Source organism: Phodopus roborovskii, unplaced genomic scaffold, assembly GCF_943737965.1.
Source record: "Phodopus roborovskii unplaced genomic scaffold, PHOROB, whole genome shotgun sequence".
NCBI lineage: Eukaryota > Metazoa > Chordata > Mammalia > Rodentia > Cricetidae > Phodopus > Phodopus roborovskii.
The window spans coordinates 3,663,329-3,681,478 of NW_026126586.1; the positions used below are offsets into that span (position 1 = coordinate 3,663,329).

General features: G+C 45.1%; 1 protein-coding gene across 1 annotated transcript in view; it reads right to left on the reverse strand.

Moving 5' to 3' along the window:
• The window catches only part of LOC127236515 (kinesin-like protein KIF6), a 134,638-nt gene that overhangs the window by 78,326 nt on the left and 38,162 nt on the right, over positions 1 to 18,150 (reverse strand). The window lies entirely within an intron of this gene.

Below are 18,150 nucleotides of genomic sequence, written 5' to 3' on the forward strand. Positions count from 1 at the left end.
TACATGAGTGTATCATATCTACATGCGACTGTGTAGGAGTGCATCCGGTACATATGGAGGCCAAAGATCCACACCGTGCACCTTCCTTCCCAAACCCCTTCCCCTCCTATGATTTTGAGATGGCCCTCTCTTGCTGAATGCAGGGAGCCCCCCCCCTCCCTGTCTCCACTTGCCTATCTCTTGGATTATAGCTTATGCTGCCAGGCTCAGCTCTGACGTGGATGCTATAGACCAACTCAGGTCATCATGTTTGGGAGGGGGTAGTAATTTCCCCAATGAGCCATTTCCCTGGCCTTCAGAATAGCTTTTAATCTAGGAATTTGGGGATATTGGTGCCTTTCTCTAAGGAAGGCCATGCCACTCAAATGTACTCCAGCATCAGAATACTGACTTGGGGTTTTAGTGTACTAGACTTAAAGAATGAGTTGAGAAGATCATCTCAGGGAAGATCATCTCAGGGAAACACTTGTGATTTGACAAGATGTCTGTCTGCTGCTCTATGTAACTCCCTGGTAAATACTCACATCTCTAGCCACCCCTACATTACTAAACACACCCTTTACAACTGTAGATCTTGCAATGTATTTCTCTGTGTAAAACCTAACAGAATGCCCCCCAAGAATGATTTTGTTGTTGTTGGCCTATTTGTGGTATTCAGCCCAGCCAAGCATCCCATGATTTGAGAGGGTTCTTAGGAAGCCTTCGAACTGCCATCTGTAATGCAGGCTTTTGACGGTGTGCGCTGTAGGATGTGGGCTTTGAAGAGTGGCCTTTTCTCTAGGCCACACGGAGCAGGAAACTTGCGGTTTTGCTGTCTTCCTCGCCACAAATGGCTCCTGGATCCCCAAGATGGTACCCTCAAGCCGGCTACCCACGTGGGTTTTAAGTGGACAGCTCCTCTGCAATCCCTTTCACCTTTTGCACTGAGAACCCTGCTCTACCCCAGCTGCTGAGATTCTGTGGACAGCTCACTCTAGAGATATCTCTTTGCTTTTGTGACCTATTGTCTGCCTGCATGGTGTCCCCAGATAACACAGGGCTTGCCCAGACCTCATTGGGAAGACATCAGTTAACCCTCAGCATCTTATGCAGCTAAAACCTCACAAGTGATGTGTTCAGTGCTTTGCTAGTATTCCTTACAAACCTGGAGAACTTAGTGCAGAGAGTGGTGGAAACAAAACTACAGTGTCAATGCTCTGCTTTCAATACAGTGAATCGTGTTGCCACCTGCGTCCCCACATTGAAACTGTCCACTGTTGATGCAGGGAGTTGGATTGTTACTGAATCTTTTCCATCAATGGAATCTGTGGCCAGGGAGACAGAGGTGTCTCGTTAGAGCATCATTGGTATGTTGAGTGTTTCTTGCCACGGATGTCCTGAGTAAATGACCTGGGTATACAATTTGACGTAACCGACCTCACTGTACCAGTTCTTGACAGAATGAACTGCTAAAATACACAAGGCGTTATCAGTTGCAAAAAAGCAAAGAAAATGAGGAAAAATTAGCATTTCCATTTTAACATAGGTACGGCCTATGAAAAGTGTGTGTCCTCACTGACCATCCATCTGATTTTTATGTCAGAATCTTATCTCAGATTGCTAGTCACCTGTCTGTCTGCTTTAATATTCTGTTTTCTTATCTGCTACTGGATGGAAAAATCAGACGCCAACAACACAGGGTTTTGTTTTAACAAAAGAACGTAAGACCCACCTAGTGTCCCTAGGTCCCATGTCTGTGCATCACACTGCATTAGTGAACAATGGAACAATGGTGAAATCTGCCCATCCCCTTTGTCTGGAAACTCCTTATCCAAAATTAACCTGGCGCTCACTCCTCAATGTGTCCCAGGCGTTTTCACATGCTATTCTAGTCTGCCCTGAGAGAAAACACAAGTTTAAAATAAGATGGAGACATGATGACGTCTAAGCTCCATTCATCCACAAGGACAATGGTACCACAGCAAAAGGTGTCCTCCTGACCCTGAAAAGTATCTCAACATGTTAACATGACCCACAGCTCCGGTAATGCTTAAAACCAACACCAACAACAACAAAAACTCAGCAGAAACCTTGAGTTTCGTGGTGCTTCAACTTCAGAATTCCTAGCCCTTTGCCCCAGCTCCAAGGAAGCCTTCAAAAAAATATGTCTGAAATGGACAGAACTAGAAAAAAGACAGCCAGAGCCAGAATGACAAATATAACATGTACTCACTCATAAGTGGATACCAGCCAAAAAGCCAAAGATACCCAGCCTACAATCCACAACCCCAGAGAAGCTGGAGCCCTCTTCCAGAAACAGACGGAAGCAGATGCAGAAATTCACAATTAACCAGTGGACCAAGCTCCTAGAGTACAATCGAAGTGAGGGAGGAGCGATAATATGAACAAAGGAGTCAAGACCATGATGGGGAAACCCACAGCAGCACCTGACCTAAGCTAGTAAGAGAGCACTGACTCAGGTCTGAGAAATGGGGAACCTGCATAAGACTGAACTAGACTCTGAATACAGGCGACAATGGTGTGACTGGGACACTATATGAGGCCACTGGCAGTGGGTCCAAGATCTAACTCTAATGCACAAACTGACTTAGTGGAGCCCATTCTATATGGAGAGATGCCTTGCTCAGCCTCGACACAGGGGCGTGGGGGTGGAGCATTGCCTTGGTCTACAGACTTAGTAGACTTCCTAGGGGAGGTCTTATACTCTCCTAGGAACAAATAAGGGGTAGGGGAGGGGAGTGGGGGAGCAAGAGGAGAGGCCGGAGGGGGAACTGAGATTAGAATGTAAACAATAAATTAATAAAAACCCTAATAACCCTAGAGGTATGCGAGCTATGAACCCTGAACAGCTCAGTCTCTCCGGCTGAGCATCCTCACTCTGGTGAGCCCTGGCTCCAGGCGGAGTTAACATCCGCATCTCCTGAGGAGACAACAGCAGTGATCCAAGCCTGAAGGTAGCCAAACGCTTACAAAAATGACTGCAAGATGCTTTGAACAGACCCTTGACACCTCTGGGTCATACTAGAAGGCCGTACCCAAGGCATATGCATATTGAGAAGGGACTTGGGAAGAGTTTTTTAATCTCCCCTCTGATTGGCCTTGAGTCTCTGTCACAAGGGGTGAATGGCAGAAGGATAGAGCTACAAAACTCTAGCTATTGAAGGTGTATCTTTACACATGGGCAGAAATGCCCCTGTGGCAGCCGGGAAAGATGTGCAAAGACATTTAAGAAACACTTTACCCACAGGGCTGACCTCTCTGTTAATTGGGCAGAGGCTACATGCATTAGTTACATTTCTGTTTCGGGGGGGGGGGGAGGTTGCTGTCCAAGATAACTACACAGATGCACAGACTCAGGCCAACAGCTCGAGGGATAAGGTGCATGATGGCAGCAGACATGTCGACCAGAGAGAGCAGGAAGCCAAGGCTTCGACTTCTGAACAGAAAGCAGGAAGCAGAGAGAGCAAACAGGAAGCAGGGTGAGGCTTCAAACTCTCAAATCCTGCCCTCTCCACAAAGCACCACCTCCCTGCAGACCAAGTGTTCAATTACTGCAAGTCAAGGTGGCATCCATATTTAAACCTCCTGAGGGCACAGAGATGAACGATAACTAAGGGATCATGGGAGGTTCTCTGGTGGGGGGGGGGGGCAAAAGGACTTTCTGCTGTGGCTGTGAGGACTTGAGTTTGAATCCCCAGCACTCACACAAAAAGCCGGTGTGGTCATGTGCGCCTCTGTGACCCCAGCACTGTGGGAGGGAAGTGTCCGGGTTGGAGCTGGCTGGCCACCAGCCTAGCTCTAGGTTCAGTGAGAGATTCTGTCCCTGGAAGCAATGATGCACACAATGATAGGATGGGACGCCAGCCATCCTCCTCAGGCATAGGCTTCACAACCAAAGAATAGGGAAAATGGTGCTGAAGATTTGATCTATCACTGCCCCTCTGCTTCTTTGCCAGAATGGACACAACTTTGGTAAAATCTCTGTGGAAACTCAAGGGTGTGTATAGACGAAACAGTCTTGGCAACAAGGACAAAGGTGAGCCCTCGTACTTTCCACTCTTGACTAATCAGAGGGCTAAAGTAATTAGGGCAGTGAAATGCTGGCAAAGGGCAGGGATATGAATCACCGGAATTCCACTGCGAGCCCAGAATCAGCTCCCACACACAGACTGGGGTACAGTGCGGTTGGCTAGCATTGCTTCAATGCTGTCTCTCAATTTATAGTCGGTTCTTTTCCAAAAGTGGTGAAGAGATTATTCAACAGAAGCAAGGGTAAGGAAAAAATATGAAAATGAACAAAGTGGGACCAAGCTGCTAAAATTGTGTACATGCACACGGATGTGTGGGCACATGGATGCAATCGTCCACAGATATCTGACGAGGACATCCGAGCCTGTGGAGATGTGTGCACATGGATGCAATCGTCCACAGATATCTGACGAGGATATCTGAGCCTGTGGAGATGCCCGATACTGGGAACTGAACTCGGGTCTTCTGCAAAAGTAGTATATACTCTTAGCAGCTGAGTCATTTCTCAAGCCCACTTTTGGTGCAAATCACATTTCTTGCAAGGGAATTCACATTAAACCTGCAAGCCACAGCACATCAGATAATATATCACAGCATATCAAAAGTCAGTTGAAAAGGAGAAAATGGGGCTGGTAATATGACTTAGAGAGTTAAGGTGCTTGCTGCCATATCTGAGGAACTTGAGTTCAATCCCTGGAACCCACATGGTAGAGAGAACTGACTCCTCTGACTCCACCCCACACCTCCCACATACAGATACCCGCACCACACACACACACACACACACACACACACACACACACACACACATACACACACACATACACTCTCCACACACATCCCACACATATACTCATCCTGATGGGGGATGTCCTTCTGTATGCTCTGAATATATATTTATTTTATTGGTTGATGACTAAATGCTGATTGACCAGTAGCCAGGCAGGGAATATGAGCGGAGCTACCAGACCAGAAAGAGGCTGGGAAGAGGAAACACAAAGAGTCACTGAAGAGACACCATGTAGCCACTGAAGGAGTAACATGCCTGAGCATTATGGGTAAGCCACAGCCTCTTGGCGATACATAGTTTAATAGAAATTATGAGGGAGCTAGCCAATAAATAGCCTGAGCCATCTACCATTTTATAATTAATATAAGCCTCTGTATATTTGGCACTAAACAGCTTCAGAACCAGGTGGAACATAAACTCTGTCTATAATGTTCCCCACATAACCATACCCCCCACATACATACACACACACATACACACACACACACACATGCACACACACCTTACACATATACACATACTCAATCCTCTACACACATTCATACATACTCATACACACACACACACTCTCTCTCTCCACACACATCCGACACATACACACATATCCCACATACATACACATTCACACACACACCACACATGCACACATACTTCTCTGTGCATACATACATCCCCCACACATATATACATCCATCCTCATGCACACACACACACACGCATACACACACACAGAGAGGGGGGTAATGGACTAAATAGATTTAAATTTTTATTTCTGATGAATAAACACATGTCATCTCCATACCTACCATATATCCATATATTTAAAAGAATAAACTGTTGATAAGTTCAACTCTAAAGCCTATGTTAGATGAAAGAAGCCAGCCACAAAAGGTCATTACAAGAACTTGTCTATGCAAAATATTTAGATAAGCAAATTCCATCCAGATAGAAAGTAGACTAGTGTTTGATGCCAGCTGAAAATGGGAAGCAAACGTTACACACAGTCAAGGATTCTTCGGGTAACAAAGCCACCCAGTTAGGCTAAAAACTACTAAATCACATTCATCAACAAATTCTACTACCTTTATTTATTTACCGTGTGTGTGTGTGTGTGTGTGTGTGTGTGTGTGCTTGTGTGCGTGCGTGTGTGTGTGTGTGCATGCATGTGTGTGTGCACATGTGTGTGCATATGTGCATGTGTGTGTGTGTGTGTGCGCGCGCGTGCATGCCTGAACATCCATGTGTTCACCGGGATGCATGGTAGAAGTACATGGACAGCTTACCAGAGTGGGTTTTCTCTACCATGTGTGTTCTGGAGCCCAAACTCAGATCCGCAGGCTCAGCAGCAAGAGCTTTTACCCAGTGAGCTACCCCATAGCTCCGTAAATGATGGACTTGAAGTGGTATATTTGGGCAGGTGAGTTATCACAAAGAAGCTGCCGTCCCAACACATTGATGAAGAAGAATCAGTAGGAAGTCCCCAGTAACAGGACGTACTTGCCATCTGCCTCCCCTATGCACTTGGACTAGATGGAGAGACAAGAGAGGCAAAGATTAAACTCCAGTAACTAAGCAAGCAGGATGGATATTTGTGGTGGGAGCTACCTCTCAGCAGCTTTAAGACCAGCACTGCAGACTCCTGCTGATCCCTCACAGCCAAGTTCAAGGACACAAAACCACCCTTTCGAGAGTGGTCTTTGATGATCTGTTGTAGAAATCAACTCCCTCTAGGAGTCTAAGTTATAAAGACAAGGTAGTTTGTCAGCATTTATCATTCAGGATTTTCACAAATAACCCCAAAAGAAAGCCCACACCCTCTGGGAGAGTCTAGACTTAAATATGAATTGAACATATAATATGTTCCACACTAGAAAAATGCAAACGTTTTTTCTGTTTAGCTTTTTCATTTGTATTAGTCATGATCGGTTTAACTAGACCTTGTGTATAAGATCATGTAAGTGCGAAGAAATGAAATTTTATGTTGTTTATGCATGATGAAAAAGTCTTAGTTTCCTCCTATACAATGACTACATCAAAGTAACCAATAAAAATTATTATTATGTTGGACATAGGGGTGCACACCTTCAATCCCAGTATTGGGAGGTAGAGGCAGGCTGATTTCTGAGACTTAAGGCCAGATACATAATGAAACTATCTTTAAAAAATATTGTAAGATAATTTAAGACACTAAACAAAAGATTAATTCTAATCTGTCAAGTTTGAATAGATAGCATAGTTGGAAAACAAAGAGAGAAAGGAAGGAAAAGAGGGAGGGAGAGGAAGGGGGAAAGATGAAGAGAGGAAGGGAGGGAGGGAGGGAGGAGGAAGAGAGAAAGACAGGAAGGAAGGGAGGGAGAGAGGAAGGAGGAAAGGGTGTTGGAGAGATGGCTCAGGGTCAGTTCCCAGCACCTGTGGTGGCTCACAAGCCTGTAACTCCAGGTCAGGGGACTCTGGTGCTTCTTCTGACAACCCAGGGCTCCTGAACAAACATGGTGGATATACACACAGTCAGATACACATGTGCACATTAAATATAATATATAATTAAAAGAATGTTTCATTAGAGGCCCACTAAGGACTTTCAGCCATCAGAGTAATCCCTCTAAAGTATTTCTGAGAAATACACAGACTATGTTTATTGAGCTTTTAGATCAGGAAGGACCAACTCCCTCTTTGGGGAGAGGGGTAGCTGAAGTGGTACCCTAAAAAGGTTAGCCATCTGCTATCTGTTGGAATAATAAACCATGTAGCCCAGGCTGGCTTTAAACTTGATATGTGGTCAAGGTTGACCTTGAACTCCTGGTCCCCCTGCTTCCATTACCCAAGTGCTAATGTTACAGGTGTCTACATTATGGCCAGCTTTAAAAGTCTGATGGCATTCTAACAAGTTAGCTGTAGAAAAACTAAGAATGAAGGAAAGCCTATGTTTACATTTTGTACACTGTACATTACGTCATTTGAAAACATAGACCAATTAATGCGAGAACACAAACTTAACTGAAATCATGCTATACTTATGCCAGCTTAGTCAAAAGGACTAACCTGGAGGAGGGTGAAGCCTGTTTGGACCCCTGGCTCCTTCTTAGTGCTGCTCACCCTTCACCCGCCACAGCAGCTGAAAGTCGCTTCTTGTGACATCATAGAGCAGTTGGTTTCTGTCCTCTTCCTAAAATTAAGTCCCAAATCCCTCACAAGCGGACCAAGGCAGTAATTTGCCACTTTCCAGAGTGATGTGCTAAGTGACTGAATGACTCACCCTCAGAATATCTGAATGCAGAAGTTTAACAGCACAAAGCCTTTCTTCCATTGCTGTTGCTTATCTGTGTGTGTGTGTGTATGTGTGCACCTTTCAGTGTGTGTGTGTGGACATGTGTTTATGTGTGTTCACATGTATTTATGTGTGTGTGTGGACACCCAAGGCTGATGCCAAGCATCATGCTCAATTACTCCTCTACCTTGGATATTGAGGCAGGGTTCTCAATCAAACCCAGAGGTCACAGATGCTTAGGCTTCCAAGTTGCTCTGCTTGGAGAGTCTGTCTCTGCCTTTGAAACTGGAATGGCATAGACCAGGCATTTTATGTGGGTTGTGAGGATCAGAACTCTGGTCCTCAAGTCATCTTCCCAGTGTAACATGATCTTTTAAGAGGTATTAGAATAACTCAGTTTGGACATATGTAAAAATAATGTCCACATGAATTTAGCCAAAAGAGCATGCAGCTTGCTAAATATACATTAGGATTCTAGTCACAGAACACTTTCTGGTCTGTGGGAGAGAACTAGGGATCCAAAGGAGGGAGGCCCAGCCTTCAAGGAATCTGAAAGGTCTGAAGAGGTGAATCCTCCATCCTCTTATCAAAAGACCCCCCATCCCATTTACAAACCAAATGTGGGTACACGTGACTCAGGGCCAGACAATCACATACCCATTCCATGACAGGCCTCCCCCACCCACAATCTATAACAGCTACTACTCCAAGAGGCCACGGGCATGCAAATCAGACAAACCAGAAACACTTTCATATGGAGTTCCAGAAAGAGGAGAAGGGAAGAAGGAAGAAAATGAGGAGGAGGAAGAGACCCTTATGTGCTGAGATCAGTGGGCCATAGCTGCCTTATGTTGTATCCTGCCATTTTGCATAAGGGAGCAGAGGTCAGAGGGGCAGAGACGGAATAGCAGCTATGTCCTGGGCCAACTGGAGTAACCAAGTCCCTGCCTTTCACGGGGCTTTTTCCTGTGGTTTGCTCTAACCCAGTTATATGAGCCAAGAAGTCCTCTGCTCCTCAGCTGGGATTTATTATTATACTACCCAGAGTGCAATCAGCACAGTTCCTTCAGTGGCCCTGTTTGGAGCATAGATAGCATAAAGGTCTCAGATCTCCCGAGAAACCAGAAATGTTAAACACACAGGATTGTCTTCCCAATGGGAAAGGATGTAAAACCTGTTCTTCCATCCAGAAAGCTGGGGATTGGAGGTGATTGACAGCCTGGTGATCTTCCCCATCTGTTGGGTCACTCCTTATCAAACTCTCACAGCCAGGACCAGAGGTGGCTACCCATCTAAATGACCATCACAGCCAGGAGCTCCCCAAGCTCCCACAGCCAGCACCAGAGGTGTCTAGTAGCTCAGATGACCTCAACAAGATCTGTGTAACTGAGACCAGGCCAGACCCTTCCCTAGGCCCCCAAGCTAGTACAGGTAGCCTATCTCTAGAACCCATCTTCTTGGAAGAAATGGCATGTACCCTGAGTAGAGTTTCAATGCAATTACACCTCCTTATATACCAGGGATTGCATTACACCAGGAAACTTTTTTTCCCAAATTCTACTGTGTTTAAGAGTGCTGGGAATAAAGCACCTGTCATCAGACATCCCAGATCCAGGTTGATGAACAATCTGAGCTGAGTTTTCTTTCTTACCTCTTCAGGATTTGCTTCCCTGCCTGCTGTGGCCACCTGCAGGGTTGGGAGATGTAGTAGTCTCCAGCTGATCTTCTCAACCATAGTTGCAATCCCTTTATGTGGGAATTGTGCTCTCTGGTCTGCCATGGCCTCCAGAACTCCCTAATGGCCTCAGACTCAGGTGTGTCCCAAACATACTGTATCTGCACACAGTGACAGAGTGCCATAGCACCACAGTAGGTAGAATGCAGGGCTGTGACAGTTATTCACACAGACTGCTGCTGGTCCCACAAGGTCAGAGACTGCCCTGTCTAAAAGTACGCTCTGGCAAAATCATTGTTAGCTCACCTATAGTATCACCACTGTGAAGTGAGTCCATTGTCAACCTTAATTGACCCAGGGCAAATTATCTACTTTTTGGAAAGGAACAGCCAAGATTAGAATATCTAGGTTAGAAATAGTTGATGAGGGGTTGGATGGTGGCTCTGCCATTAGCAGCAGTGGCTGCTCTTCTAGAGAACCCTGGTTGGGTCCCCAGCACCCACACAGCAGCTCACAAGTGTCTGTAACTCCAGTTCTAGGGGATCTGATGCTCTTTTGGCTCTTTTGTGTGTCTTCATGTACTGTGTGCACATGGTACACAGACACACATGTAGGTAACACGCTCATACATATAATATTTTAAAAAGAAAATAATAAACATTAAAACATTTTGTGAGAAAGTGAAAATTATAAGTATATCTTAGGTGGCACTTCATGCTTCTGTGATCACTACTCAAAATCTTCCATAACTTCCTGCGTACATATGAGCTATTGGCCAAATGTAGCCAGTGGAGCACTTTGTTTAGTCAGTACTGTCTTTGTTTAGCTAAGTCTGAGTGCTCTCAAACCAAGGCCCCCAACTGCCCTTACACCATCATTGCTTGTTTAAGGTTAGCTGCTTGCCCCTGCCAGGCCTATGTTGAGATTTTTAATGTCTGAGTGACTCGTTTTAAAAATAGTTTAAAATAAACCAAACTAAACTCCAGCACCTTTCAGGTTTTGAAATGTCACAAATGACTGCCTCATCCCATCAGCTGCCCAGGAAGGAGGGAAACTTTCTTAGCATGGCTCGTGTACTAGAACCCTTAAACAAGACTATTAGATGTGCCCTTTCTCCCTGGCACAGGCAGGGCCTCCGCTCTTGGCTGTATCACGGAAAAAGGATGAACAGCTGTCTTGAATGGTCTGTGGATCCTGCTCCTCCAATGCCGGGCTCCTCCGATGCCCGGCCTGAGAAGGGAAAGCAGGGGGGAGTCTTCCCCTAGGCTGGGATCCCCAGGCTTTGTTGACATTCCTATCCCAGCTACTTCAGACTGGACTTTGTAAGAGTCGAACATTATCACAGGACACAATCCAAACGACCTCTCCTAAAGAACCTTCCAGGTCTTAAGCTCAGCAAACAGCTTCATGGCCATGAGCTGGTGCAGCAAATCTCCAGCAGAGTGCTCTGTAAGCACCAGCTGTTTACATCACTAAGTAAATACCAGCTGTTTACGTAGCTAGTGCCTGGAGAATGCACATTGCTCCAGTACTAATGGCAAGCATCTGAAACCTGGAAACAACGATAGAAATGCACACAGCTTCAAGAAGCGACCTCTTCAGAACACGATCCAGTCCCAGGACCTGCTTTGGTTCAAAGGCAACATGCAAGATTAAGAAGAGGCGGGTATGTGTTTATCCTACTGGTATGAGGCAATCGCACTGACTGTAGCATTTCTGAAGGAGAGTTTTTCTGTGACCCTTGAGAATAAACACTTGGACTCGTTACACACCTAACAGTTTTCAGATGCTCAGAGGAGGCGGCTAAATGAAGCAAGTTGTATAAAGTAATGCGGGAATTCTGTGCTCTTGAGAGACTGCTTTTATAGGGACACAAAGGACATGAGAGAAGACGCCTGAGTCTGAGGCCATTAGGGAGTTCTGGAGGCCATGGCAGACCAGAGAGCACAAGTCCCACATAAAAGGATGGCAACTATGCCCATGTACATTCCTGTATATGAAGTCAGAGGGTGATGTGTGGTCTCACTGAACCCGGAACTCACCGATTTGAGCACACTGGCAGTTGTCCACCACTATTCACGGTGGCCTTCAGCTACATCATGGATATACTTCAAGATAGCCAGCTGAATTTAGGAGTTGAGAGTCAGAATCAGAAAGCCATCACTTGGTTGGAGAAACACACAAAAGAGTGAGAGAAATGGAGTGGAAAGAAGGCAAAAAGCATAGGCTGGGCCTTTGCTGAGCTGACTGTCCCGCTGAACAAGGTCAGAATCATCTCCAGGGATGAAGACATGCTGACAAGTGTCTGTGTCTGCAGGGGCATGGCAGCCGAGATGGGTTGTCACACGAATATCCGAGCAGCACACTGTAAAAGGCGGGACTGGAAGAATGGGAGAGGTAGTGTTCACAGGACTTCACACAGATGTTTTCCACTGTCAGTGCACACGTACAAGAGGTAAACTACAATTTACTGTAATTAATAACATGTTATCAAGGGGCTGGATAGATGGCTGGGCTGTTAAAAATGCTGGTTGTTCTTCCCGAGGACTCTGGTTTTGTTCCCAGGCCCTACATGATGACTTTTAACTATCATTAACTCCTGTTCTAGGGGATCTGGTGCCTCCACAGGCACCCTGACATGCATAGGATGCACAGATACAGAACACCCATAAAATAATAATTAAAAGAAACAGTATGGCATCAGGAATCTAAAGCTGTACTCTTAAAAAGCAATCAAATTTTATAAAGATCTCGATGTGCAGCATTTCCCACCCATACCCATCAAAATCAAATTTGTTACTTTTCCTCCTATATATAGTCTTCTTCTCTCAAAAAGTCATCCCAAGGTCTCTCTCCCCAAAACACTTGCAGGGCAAATCAATGTGAATGCCTTGAAAATGAAACTTCACGTGAAGGGTTTGAGGGGTAATTAGTGTAGGCATATGTAGTTGGTTAGATTACACAGAGTTAAGTGATACATGCCATGCTTTTCATTAGTTCTCAGACACACACATTGGCTGCTGGCGCCAATTCACAGTGAGGGTCCTGTGTGTCTTACAGATAGAACACCTGAAGATCTTCCAAACTGCCATCTGGAGTACTTGATTTTCTTCAGCTCCACAATAAAATCCTGCCAAGTGCTGTTTTATGACACCACTGGCCAGGATAGTTAACATTAGGACTGAAAATTAACTGCAATGATGACAAGATGTCACCTTTCAGCACCCTTCAGATGGATGTTAAGGATGCTTCCTCCTCATCAACAGCCCAGAAAACACCCAAGCCTGGCTAATCTTTCTAGGTATATCCCCCTGAATGAGGACATTAAAAGGGGGCTTAGGGGACAGTCTCTAGCAAGGTCAGAGGCTTTAGAGAAGAGGGTGACTGAATGCAGATATGTTCCTTTGGTAAGTGACATTTAAAAACCCTTTCCAATTCCCTGTTTGGGACTCAAGGGCCATAAAGGGATTGCAACTTACAAGGTACTAAATATATTTTACATAAAAGGTAAGACTGGTTGCTGGAAGGATTGTACACTTGGAAGGGGGGGTCTACACACTCCACTTTACTCTCAATTTACAGTTAGCTGGCTGTTAAAGACGAACAACAGAGGGCTTTGTATGGTTGCAAAATAAGAAATTCCATAGAATGCTGGGGGGGGCAGCGGTTCATAGGCTTTTCAGTGCAGAAGGCTAGTAATGGGGTCCTTTGACTACACAGGAAACAGAACAACTCTTGAGCACAGATTGGAATATACCAGAACCAACATTGGCCATTTGAAACTCTTTCCCTGGTCCCTGGAAACAACAGGAATTAGATTTTTGGTGCAGTCCATCCTCACAACGATGGTATTTTGGAAGCATCCTTGAAAAGCCCATGGAAGTATATGCATGGCCGGCTCTAGGAAGCTGTACTCTACAAAGATAATGGAAGGGAAGGGCCGGAATCCCAAGATAAGACTCACACGCCATGGGCTCGGGTGAATGGCTGGAGAAGCCAATAATTTATTGTCACCTCCAGTAAGGAGAGACACAGTGGTGCTGGGGAACAGAGATGAAACAGAGGAAGGAAGAATAGAAGCAATTGCATAGCAAACTCCTGAGCTCCTCTCACTCCATCTTCCACAGAAGTCAGTCTCTACTGGTCTTATTTATCCCTCCTGCCTCTGGTCACATAGATCAACCCTCCTATATATCAAGTCCCAGGGCTTCTACACTGTTTCCCCACCACCTCCCAAAGACCTGTCTCTATTAACCAACCAACTAACCAACCAGCTAACCAACTAACCAACCAACCAGCTAACCAACCAACTAACCAACCAACTAACCAGCTAACCAACTAATCAACCAACCAACTAACCAACCAGCTAACCAACTAACCAACCAGCTAACCAACCAGCTAACCAACTAACCAACCAACCAACTAACCAGCTAACCAACTAACTAACCAGCCAACTAACCAACCAGCTAACCAACTAACCAACCAACTAACCAACCAGCTAACCAACTAACCAACCAACTAGCCAACCAACCAGCTAACCAACTAACCAACCAACCAACCAACCAACCAGCTAACCAACTAACCAACCAACCAACCAGCCAGCCAGCTAACCAACTAACCAACCCACAAACCAACTAATCAATAAAAGGATACATCCCCTATTGATTGCTTCTGCCTTAGAAAAAAAAGTATGTTTATTTCTTATGTTAATGAAAATACTTCATTTTTGGTCATATAATTATATTAATTTCTTTTCTAGTTGCTGTGATCAAACATCTTGACAAAAGCAACATAAGGAAAGAAAGGGTATTTTCCTTTACTGTCCAAGGGTACAGTCCTTCAGGGTGGGGAGGGCCTGGCGGCCAGGGCAGGAGAAGCTGGGCACGTTGCATATACAGTCAGAAAGCAGAAAGAGATATACACTGGTGTTCAGGTCGTGTTTCTCTCTTTATGGGGCCTAGAAAACAGCCCGTGGAACAGTGCAACTCAGGTTCAAGGCGGGTCTCTCCATCCCTCCTCATCAATTAAGCTAATCAAGTTAGTCTTGATTAAGCAAGTCTCTTAACAGAGTCCAGAGCCTATTGACAGTCAATACTAATTATTGCAGTGATTGATTCATAAATGCATGAATGTTTGTTTTAAAACATTGTTACATGTTGGAACACCCCACAAACATGGCCTCAGACCTTCACTATTTTAGAATGCACCTTGCGGGTGTTTTTATTTGTTTATTACCTATAGTATAGTTTCTCGTCTCTTTCCCTTTGGGACAATTGCTTCCATACCCTATGTGCTGTTGGTTGCTTTGCTTTATTCATGCCAGTGTTTTTTCACAGCATTTGGTGAGCATCATTCTGTCTGTCTGTCTGTCTGTCTGTCTCTCTCTCTCTCTCTCTCTCTTTTGCACACAAAAATTTTCCTGCCTTTTAATTCTTTAACTTGTAGAGAGAATGAACCTGATCAAGACCCCTATACTGTATTACTTTATTTTATTTTATTTTATATGTCGATCCCAGTTCCCTCTCCTTCCCTCCCTCTTACCGTCTCTCCCCCCTCACATGCACCCTGACCACCCTCCCCTCCCATCCCCCCACCCCAATTCCATATGTAGGGCAATGCCATCCACGTGGGGTCATGTAAATCTGTCAAGTGAGCATCATTCTCTTACACACTGAGTTTGTATAATATCTCACAGTATGAAAGTGTTACCATGAGGGGCTGGAGAGATGGCTCAGTAGTTAAGAGCACTCATTGCTCTTCCAAAGGTCTCGAGTTCAATTCTCTGCCCCCACATGGCAACTCACAACTGTCTGATGTCCTTTTCTGTGAACAAAGTACACACATATATAAAATAAATATATATATATTTTTTTACATCTTACCATGGCCATGCCAGGGAAGGGCAATGACCCTTGCCACCTCTCTTCTTGGCTCTGCTGGCACTGCCAATGTCCTCTGTACTGGTTCTACCAATGCACAAGGGAAGAGTCCAGTTTCTTTTTGCCTTCCTTTACACTAGATACCTTCCAGGCCTTGTTCAGTCAGTTACATGGAGATGGAGTTTCTCATCCTTTAAAATTTCGTTGTTTGGAGGCTAGGGAGACGACCCAGTTGTTAAGAGCAGGTACTGCTCTTTCAGAGGACCAGAGTTCAATTCTCACCACCCACATCCAGCAACTCTCAGCTGCTTTTGACTCCAGGGGATCAAATGCCCTCTACTGACCTCTGCATGTATCCTTACACAGACACACTTTTCTAATTTTAGAGTGCATGTAGGTTCTTTCTTTCATATTAATTGTGAAGTTATATTTGCAGTATTATTAAAATGGTCCTCCCAATAATAAGTTACCCTGGTTTAAAAGTTTTAAAGTTTTATTACATTGATTGCTTTTGGGTGGGGGTGTGCAGGTTACCCCAGTGCCTGTGTGGGGGGTCAGAGGACAAATTTCAGGGGTTATTTCTCTCCTTCCATCATGTGGGTGCCAGCAGGGATTGAACTTGGGTCATGGCATGATGGCAAGTGCCTCTACCCACTGAACCATTCCTCCAGCCATTCCAACAGTCTTTTATCGTCGACTAGGGTGGCGTTTCCACCCTGACTTCTGTTTAAGTAACTTTCACACTTTCCTGTTCCCAAGCGCCAGTGTGTCTCCCTTCCCCTTCCCGCTTGCTTTTCCAACCATTCACTGTACACAGAAGTTCTGATACTCAGCACATGCATAGTTATCTAAGTTTTCTTTTGTTCAGCTGACAGCATGGTTTTCCCAGTAGCATTTACATGGTCTATTGTTCCCTGGATCACAAACTACATTTCTATATGCTCCAGTTGGTTGCCGGGTTATCCATTCTGCCTTGCTGATTCACTGACCAATACCACACCGTTTTAATAATCACTGGCCTTTGCTGTCGTTGGGTGTCTCATGGGGAAAAGCCCACTATCTTTGCTGTAGAAAGTTATCATCTTGTGTATTCTTGTATACCCCTGCCCAGGAGAGTTCAAATCAGTTTTATCATGGTCCAGCTGCCTCTAACCACAGAGCTTTTTGTTTTATACAGATTAATGTTCAAGAGAACACACCCGGGAGACACGCGGGCTGGGGTTGTATCTGGCATATGGATTTATTTTGTTTGGCCGCTATCTTGTTGTTCTATTCATGTTTTTAAAAACATCTGACACTATGTGAGAGCCAAGAGTCAGTAATGAATGCACAACAGGGTGCGCGCGCCTGTGTGGCAGGGTGTTCTTGCCTTCCTAAGTGGCTGGAGACAAGAGGGAACTGTTCTCTGTATCCTCAGGGGCCTTCCGTCCCGCCCTCCTGGGTCTGAACATGGCTCTTTTCCACCATTCATGTGGCCTACTTAGACCCTTTGTCTAGGAGACCCAGGTCACTCTAACACCATCCTCAACAGCCTGGAATATCTCTGACCCACCTACTTTCGGTTGCCACCAGAATGCTTTTTCTCTATAGCTAGGACTGAATGCTCTGTTCTGGCTTCAATGATTTGTCGACTTGAGGTTGTCTTTGGGATGACATCCAGCTTTCTTCATGGGCAGTGCAAGGGCTCTCACAACCTAGAATACCTTCACACATCACTCTCCACCATTTCCACAGTAACCCCTCTATAGCTACTTGGCTCTTCTGTAGTTCCTAATAGGTTTCCCACATATTCACCCACACTTGAATTGGGAAGACTCAGTCATGGCTCCACTGCAAAAGCCACTGCCCAGCCCCCTGGCCTAACTTCCCCTTCATCTCCTACTTGTGTGCCTGAATGATATCTCCAAGTCTCAGATTTAACCCCAGGGCTGTCTGCTTATTAACTCTTCCCCTGCCAGCCTCACCTTCCACCATGTCAAGAAGAGCTGAATACCTCTGTCCATCTCTTCCTCCATGATGTTTTCTACTAAATCAAAGGACAACTCTTTTTTTTTTTTTTTGTCTATGTGGTTCTATTTTCCTTGTTTTATCTTAATCAGGTCAGTCTATCCTAAGCCTAAGTAGGGAACTAGAAATCAGCAGGCATTTGGTAAGACCCCTGCCAGGAAGACAACCATGGAGAGGGGGTAAAAAAAGAGGCAAAGAAATGGTTCAGCTGCTACCTCCACTCTTTGAGAGCCTAGCACCGTGGAACACTCTAATTATTCAAGACAACAAAGCCAGCAGGACCCAAACTAAATCCCCAGAAAGAGAACGGAGTGGGCTTCATCCCCCGCCTTAACCAACAGCAGCAGCACAATTATAGGATTGCTTCTCTGACAGACCCAGAAGGCCTGTGTAAATACATAAATAAAAGCAAAGTACACTTTTCTCTAAATTCAAAGTTAGTATTTTGCTTCACAGCCAATGTGTCTGTCATCGTTGTTATTAAGATAATGAAGGCATTTGA